The sequence below is a fragment of the Paramisgurnus dabryanus genome, chromosome 9, assembly GCF_030506205.2.
Source record: "Paramisgurnus dabryanus chromosome 9, PD_genome_1.1, whole genome shotgun sequence".
NCBI classification, from domain to species: Eukaryota; Metazoa; Chordata; class Actinopteri; order Cypriniformes; family Cobitidae; genus Paramisgurnus; species Paramisgurnus dabryanus.
In genome coordinates, this window is record NC_133345.1 from 37,290,838 (window position 1) to 37,299,423 (window position 8,586).

Sequence of the window (8,586 nt, forward strand, 5' to 3'; positions counted from 1 at the left end):
GCATTTCGTGGAATTGTACTTCAGTATGGTTTCAGAAACAAGGAAATACTTAATCAAATAGTTATAAGTATCAGGACTGTAAAAACAATATGCATCTTTCCACAGAAAGAACCAGCCTCAAATGTATGACTTTCTCCTTTCCTCGGTGTGGCCCTTATACTCTGTCGTATAAAATACACATTTCATATAAATATAAAAGCACAAGTGTAACATTATGTTTCTTTATTGAATAAGGACAAAACAAAGCAGGTAAACCATCAGCTCCTTTCGAAACTGAAGTCACACAGTGCATGACTCTACAAGATGGAAAGCACAGAATCAAAGCATATTGTACAACCAAAGGATAAATACACATTCAAAGGTCTGTATATAACACACCCTGCATGTCTGCACACTGAAATAAATGCAGGACAAATTCATACACATTAACTGAACAGACAATTTCAGACAACTGAAAACAAGACAATTAACGGATGCAGTAGCCTTCCTGCAAGCTTGTATTACAAACAGTATACACACAGTATACAGCACAAACATCAAAAAAATGTGAAAGCACACATACTGACTAAAATAATTCAACACATATTGGTCCCTCAGCAGCCGACCACTGTTGTCATCAGGGAAGATTTCCGGATTGTCCCAGTCCATGGCTGGCAGCACTCTGGGTGCCCTCTCCTTCCTCAGGCAGGCCACATTGTGGAGGACACCACAAGCCACAGTAATGTCACATGCCCTCACAGGGCTGACCCTTAATTTGTGAAAGCAGTGAGAGCGTGCCTTCAGGAGGCCAAAGGTCATTTCAACTCTGGCCCTAACATGGGCATAGTTGTAGGCCGGCTGTGCTTCCTGGGGGTCTGTGAAAGGTGTCAGGAAAAACGGCTGGCAGCCTTACCCCCTGTCTACCAGCAACACACCAGAGAATTCACCTGTCAACAAAAAATCTCATCATTACTAATAAAACACAGTGATATTCTTGACACAGCCATGATGTAAAAAGTGGTTATTAATAGGGGTTGTGTGGCTCACCTTGTGATAGGCGCTGATAGATTTCAGAGGTCCAAAAGATTCTGGAGTCATGGACTGAGCCAGGCCATTTTGCCAGTGTTCAATGGAAAAGATCAAAAAGTTATGTTCACCTGAACATTAATGCTGTAAAAAGATTTCATATTTACAAAATCTTCCTCATGGGCACCTGAGGGGGCTTTTATCCTTATGTTTGTGCAGTCCAGTGCACCAATGACTCTGGGTCCTGTAAAAGAAATGAGATTTTGTGATGGCTCCCAATGATGACTCCTTTGTATAGTACTTTCACAAGTTTGACATGATACCTTATGCCTTTTGGAATCCAGAGAGATGGTCTCCTCATCATCATCGCCGTTATGTGCTGATGAAATGGGGCCTTGACCCCATCACATTTAATCGGATTCATATTGAAGCTAGTAGACAAGACATGCCAGGCCTACAGTATGCCTTTGATGGAGTACTCACTGGATCAGCAGCGTCTGGTGCTCGTGCTGGTGGCTTTAACAGTAACACAGTGCTGCCAGACACTACAAGGCAATAGGCAAACCAAAGTCAGACAGTCCAAATAGATTCAATATGAATGTGATTGTGTCCCAAGTAGAGATGGAAGAACATACCTTGTATGAAGCGGGTGGCATCTTGTGAGGGACCTATGCTTGTCTCTTTTCCCCCAGGGATCCCCTCCAACAGGCCTGCCTTTATTTAGCTCCAAAGCTGGCCTCTGCTGGGGTGAGGTCAGCTTTTGGTGACCCACCACCCGTGCCTTGTCTCTGGGTATTCTTTTTCACTGCTAAAACAGTACAGACAATGTGTGAGCAGGCACCTTCTGGGTACAATCTATGCTTGTGCATTATTAAGTATTAGTCAGGGCCCTTACCATTCTGCAGATTTTGATTTTGACCTGCTGCCATGTCCGTTTTGGCCCGGTCATATTTAATCTACATCACACAACACCACACACAAAAAGAGAGACTTTCTTTAACACACAAGAACATTCAATGGAGTCACACTGCAAAAAAATGACTTACTTTGAATTGTTGTCTTGTTTTCAGTAAAAATATCAAAAAATTCTTCAATTAAGATGCATTTTCTTGATGAGCAAAATGACCTAGGAAAATAAGCAAAAATATCAGCCAATGGAATAAAAAAATGTTTTAAATTAAGTGTTTATGAAAAAGTATATTTCAAGAAAACTTTTAATACATCTTAATTTAAGAATTTTTTTATATTTGTACTGAAAACAAGACAAAAACACGAAGAAAGTCATTTTTTTGCAGTGCAATGAGCAAGTGACCTTGGGTCCTTTGAAAGGCGCTTTATAAATTAAATTGATTATTATTAATAGCTCATCTATTTATTCAATTGTTTCATTGTTTCAAAGCAGCTTTACATTAATAAAAGCAGAAAAAAAGAAAAGGAAAAAAAACCCGGTGGACAACATAAGAAGCAGAGTACATAATGAGCGTAGTAATAATGTAAGACTTTCATAATAATTTATTGAAGCCTTATCCAGTGTGATGGAGTTACTTTACACAATTTCACTCATATTTGCAATCCATTTCAATAAAAAAATTAACTGTTTTATAATCAGAGTACAATTGCGTTTTTGGAGATGTGAATTAAATATTTTATTTGTAATAGTGATGTTTCAGAGGAGCGGTGAGTGTGTAATTGTGCACTACTTACGCATTCAGGCGGTCTGCAATACTTTGCCACGGTTTTTCTTTTTGCTTTATCACTGTGGCGGTGTTGCCTTTCTTCTTAATTATGTCTTTTACCTCCTCGTATGGATTTGTGCCTCTGACGGGGAAAAGAACGCCGCTAGTTGCCATGGTGAATCTGTGAATCTGTGATCGGTGGCGGGGTCTAGTTGAGTGAGCCGTGAGCGCGGACCTATCCAGGATTGGTTTCACCTGGCTTGATGAATCCGTGTCTGATCATCCTGGCTTGGTCTTTGTGCAACCAATTAAGCGTGGACGCACTTGTTTTGGCTTCATTGAGCTCAGCTCAGTCATTTAGCCTGGATGTCTTAATTCTACTTTTGTGCAACAGGCCCCTGGTGGCCAATATGCTAAACGACAACATAAACATCAGTTGAGGGCTGCAACTCCACTTTTTAAATGACAATATCCTGGCCGGACCGCTTTTGTGAGTGATGTAAGTATTTGAAATGAAAATGATTTCTTAATGTCTAGTGACATTTCAGGGCCATTTAATGATTAATTGATATAAATTTCTTACATACTGTTCCTTTAAACCAAAAATACCAAATTTAAGTGATTTTGTGCATAAAACAAGCAAAAAAATCTGCCAATGGGGTAAGCAATTTTTTCTTGATTTTCTCTTGAATTAAGTGTTTATGAAAAAGTAAACTTATTTCAAGATTTTTTTTTCTTACCCATTGGCAGATGTTTTGCGTGTTTTAAGCACAAATTCACTTAAATAATATATTTTCTTGTCTAATAACTAGACTTATTTTCCTAGGTCATTTTGCTCATTATGAAAATCTTAATTTAAGAATTTTTAGATACAGTATTTGTACTAAAAAACAAGATAAAAAAAGCTTTTTTTGCAAAAATGATTCATTTAATTTACAAAATTTCTAAGGTAAGTAGTTGAAATCAATTTATTTAAGCTACATTTAAACAAAAGTTGTTTTTTTTAAATAAATAAATTGAGTAAGTTAAATCAATAATTTTTTTCAGTGTACATTTTGGTACCAAAAAGTGCTTATTAGTACCTCAAAGATACATTTTAGTATCTCAAAGAGTATTGGCATCAAACAACCTGATCTCACAAAGGTCCGTGAGATAGTCACGGAATTTTTTACTCATTTTTCCGTGGCATTTTCACAGATTGGTTACTCAACTGCTTTTTCCTATTTTCAAACCATTTTCACTTCGGTTTAGGGTTAGATTTGGTGTTTGCGTTAGTATGTAACTTTAACTATTGGTTTATACTATTGTTTCTGATGTATTCTTTTATATTTTCTAAACTTTAAACAATTGTCGCCTGGCGTTGGGGTTAGAGTTGGGTTTGGGTAGTGATGTCATTTTATGTAAATCTAACCCTAAACCGAAGCGAAAATGGTAAGAAAATAGGACAAAACAGTTGAGTAACCAATCCGTGAGAATGCCACGGAAAAAGACAGTCCGTAGCAGGGCCACGGAAAATGCGGAGATCTGTGAGAATGCTACGGAAAAATTTGCAAAAAATTATCTGACTATCCCACGGAAATTCGTGAGATCAGGCTGCACCAAATGTACACATTTTGGTACATTATTGGTACATAATTTCATTTTTTTTTTGCAGTGTATTTTTATGTATTTAGTGATCTGTTCACCAGTGTTTATGCTAATATCATACCATATCAAAGCTTTGATTTTGTTACTGTAATATAAGAAGAAAGGTGCAGTACGCTAAAAATATCCCTTCACTAATATCCTCCAGATATTTTGTGTTCTGGACAGACCTCTTCCTCTGATAGTGAAAACTTTCTAATATTTCCGTCGGGCTCCAATTCTCGCTCTCCTGTGTCCTTGGGAGATTGTGTGCATTTGATAGCTGTCTCCACCAGACTTTGATCATGGGTTCTCTCTCCATGAGGGTTCTGCTCCATGGGGGATCCTGAACAAGAAAACCCAATGATAGGGGTCTTATATGAGAAGTGAGTGTGGTGCACTACTGTGGTACAGACTTTTATTTCTCTAAGGTTGGAGGTGGGAGTCAGTCATTTACCCATTCTCTATGTACTTGATGTGCCTGACTGATAAAACAAACAAACAAATACTGTTCATAGTTTTACAGACATGCCATTTTACTGAGCCAACCCTACTGAGGTAACAAAAAAAGATCCAGAGATGAGCAGTATGTCTTTACGTTGACCTTTCATTAAAATTGCTTGATTTTGACTACACAATCAGACAAAATGATCAAAGAAATTGTCAAAAAGTACCCTTTAAAAAAGATCATAATATGTACCATTTGCACTGAAAAAAATGACTTTCTTACTTATTTTTGTCTTGTTTTTAAGAAGAAATATCTAAAAACTCTTCAATCAAAATGTGTTTTAAAAATTACACAATGTAAGTGAATGGTTGCTTAAAACAAGCAAAAAATCTGCCAATTGGGTGAGACATTTTTCTGAATTAAGTCTTTAAGACAAAAGTAAACTTATTTCAAGATTTTTTTTTTCTCACCCTATTGGCAAATATTTTTGCTTGTTTTAAGCACAAATTCACTTAAATTGTATATTGGTCGTCCAAAAACTAGACTTTTTTCTTAAGTCATTTTGCTTATCTAGAAAAAGTGTCTTAATTGAAGAATATTTAGGTATTTGTACTGAAAACAAGAAAAAAACAATAAGTAAAAAAAGGGTTTTTGCAGTGTGGGAACAAATATGTATGTACGTTTGAGGTACTAATATGACCTTTTTAGGTTTAAAGAGGTACTTTTGTAAGGGATACCACCCCAGTGACAACTAGGGAAAATTGCAGGGGCATCTTTTTAGTTTAAAAATTTTAGGGGTCAGTGAGTTTTCGTTTGGTTATATAAATGGGTGATTCTCACGAAATCCAGATTTAGAAGGTGTCCAGCATCAAATTTTTTAAAAGGCCCTTGAAGCTTTTTTTGCACATATAAGATTAAGATCTGAACGTACTTTAACCATTATTTTTAGCGGATTTAAAAAATATTTCCTATAGAATTATTAAAATTTTTAGATTATCATTATCAAAAATGATCATTAACGCAACATGATATTACATTAAATATATGCATTTACAAGCTCATGTTTCGGTAATGAGAACTAAAAAGTTGTATAGGTACTATGACAAACAAAATTTCAACTTTTATCTGAAGAGAAAAAATAAGAACTGAGTGTCACATTCAATTATGTCCCTTCCAACAATTTTTTTTTTAAATGTTAGTTTCTTGAGGGCTTAAACAATGATTGAAAATTGTTGCGGAGGATGAGACACATTTATTTTCCTTATTATTGTCTCTACATTTACCAATGATCACCAAATACCACATGTTTCTTTACTGTAAATGTTTATAGTATCTGAAGCTTTTAATTTTTTTGACTTTTTAATTATAAATATTTCCATTTCAAAGAACCCAAATCCAGTCATGGACACGTCGCAGTAATGAAAATGTTTCCCTTAAATTTGGAAAAAAACTACAAAATTGGTTGGTATGATGTCATTTGAAATCATGTGCAAAATAATACATGAAGAGATGTTTGTAACGGTATGCTTCTTATTTTGATAGCACTTACTTTTAATAAAATGTTTCATGACACCTCATAAGTCTAATTTCACGAGAATCACCCAAATAAAGTGAACATCTTTGACTGTGGTAATCATTAGCAGGCTACTAATGCTGTCAGTAGATTTCAACTTTTAAATAAAAAATATTCCCCAAACGTACTGTAGTTGGAAAGTACTTTTATGGTTTTGAGCTCAAAACGATGATGCGCCTTTCTGTTCTTATTCACCATATCTGTGATTTACTCCACTATAACAATGTCAGTTTGTTTTAAGAGGAAGCCAAGTATATTATTTATACATTCCACGTTATATTGCACTACCGACCATTTGCAGAGTGAATTTCCTTTACGCTGAATTTAATGTCGCTATTAGCTTTGTTAATCTTCTTAAACATCCTGCAGGTCGGATAATTAGAATTGTCCCTGAGGATTGAATGTATTGACTTAATTAGCAAAAGGAATTGGGGTGATTATTTTGCGTGTAAAATCCTATTCGTGATAAACAAAGATTATGATGATAGCTGGAAAGATTTCTAGAGTTTAAATGTTGGTAATTAGTCTACTCCAATCTGCAGTGCTATGCCGAGTTCAGTTAGCATAACAGATGGAAATGATCAACGTTTTCTGTAGTTACATTGAACAGGGTTGTTATTTTTACTCCAATCGATTAACAATGATTATTGTACGGCACCTTGGAATGCTTGATTCTGATTGGTCAGTGCTAAAATATCCAAAGTTCCCAGATAACAACTGCCTGAAACTAATTACAGCCTGACCCAGGTACTGCAAGTCATCCTGACAGGTACAGTCAGAGGCGTCATGCCCATTCAAACTGAGGGGGCACGTGCCCCCTGGTTTTTTGAGCCAAATGGATTTTGCATGCAACCTGAAAATCAAACAAGCGTCCATCAATCGGTAACTTGTCTTTTAATATGTTTAATATGCACAATATTATGAATTCTGTGCTGCATCCTTGTCACTTTTCAGAGATTTTTGCCGTTATGATAGTGTTTTCAACATGTTACATTACTTTCTGGCGGCAGGCGCTGCAGTCAGAGCAGCCGCAGACGTCATCAGCGTGATGGCGCTCACGAGCTTTCATGTTGCTGCTGCATTTGGCTGAGGAATTAAAACGTGCAAGAAACGCTCACAACACTTTCAAACCCCAGTACGGTAATGTGCAGTTTAACTCCTCTGTGTAGAAAATGTATGGTTTAAAATCTGACTGTCTCGACGTTATATTAGTAGAAATTTCTACTTTTACTAAACACAACGCCAAAGTTCGCCAGAGTTCACGTGGGCGTGGGATCACACATGCTCACATATGAGGTAAAATTTAATCCAAAAATTCGTTTCTCCAATCATTTTATCTAAACATATTTTTTAAAATCATTATTGAACATTAAAATCAATCACGTTGCTATAGCTTATGTCATTTTCGTTGTTTATATACTTTATGGATTTAAAATGACATTAATTTCATAATGCAGTTATGCAAAATGCATTAATGACACAACTAAACAAGTCATTAAACAAAACTTAAATAAATAAAACATGTTGTATCTGTTTTAAATATGATACCAATATCATGTCATTATTCCGATTGAATAGTATTTTGATATGAAAGTGAGTCAACACTTTTATTTTGGAGTTTTTTGCATGAAGGCAGGGGCGCTCATATTGTTAGAAATGTAAGTGCCATGGAAAAGACTGAAAGCTATATAATATAATTCGTTTGATGTATGTGTATGCACAAATTTCTGTGAACTGTGCACACTCTGCCCCCTTAAAAAATATTGGTGCATGACGCCCCTGGGTACAGTTTAATACTTCAATAGAAAAATTCAATATAGATTTGTGACCTGATCCAGCAAAATGAGTCACAGTGACCCAAATTTCAAAATTGAGATTTTGGTATCAGTGGAAAGAGGAGATAATAAGCTTTCAAATGATATCCTAGTCAAAGTCATACCTTGAATGGTTTTAAAGATATAGACATTTGAATTAAGGTTGTCTGTCTTCTTTTTCCAACTGAAAACCTGAGAAAAACGCCTTTAAAGTTTTTTGCCCCTTTTTTGTAGATATCTTTCAAAATCCATTGCATTTTTAAAGGGATAAACAATTTATTTTACAGCTTAATTTGACCAAAGACATTAATATAAATGCTATTTCAGTAAACCAAGAAACAAGCTTATAAATCAAACAGAATGATGTTTATTGAAAATGTGTAACAGAAAGGTTTCTGTGATGGTTGGGGTTTGGGTTAGGGGAAGGGAATAGAACATGGAAACCAG

At 35.7% G+C, this 8,586-nt stretch overlaps 1 long non-coding RNA gene across 5 annotated transcripts; it reads right to left on the bottom strand.

Annotated features, from left to right (window-relative positions):
• Positions 1-254: 254 nt before the first annotated feature.
• On the bottom strand, positions 255-3,159 carry LOC135773756 (uncharacterized). 5 transcript variants are annotated; one of them, XR_010543572.2, is made up of 6 exons: positions 2,710-3,159; positions 1,901-1,961; positions 1,641-1,813; positions 1,193-1,550; positions 1,027-1,080; positions 255-926 (listed from the first exon to the last, which is right to left on the bottom strand). It is a non-coding gene; the product is annotated as an uncharacterized lncRNA (long non-coding RNA). The 5 variants fall into 5 exon arrangements; XR_010543573.2 differs by lacking the exon at positions 2,710-3,159 and adding an exon at positions 2,052-2,661; XR_010543570.2 differs by lacking the exon at positions 2,710-3,159 and having other exon boundaries at positions 256-926; positions 1,193-1,249; positions 1,329-1,550; positions 1,901-2,042.
• Positions 3,160-8,586: the final 5,427 nt, after the last annotated feature.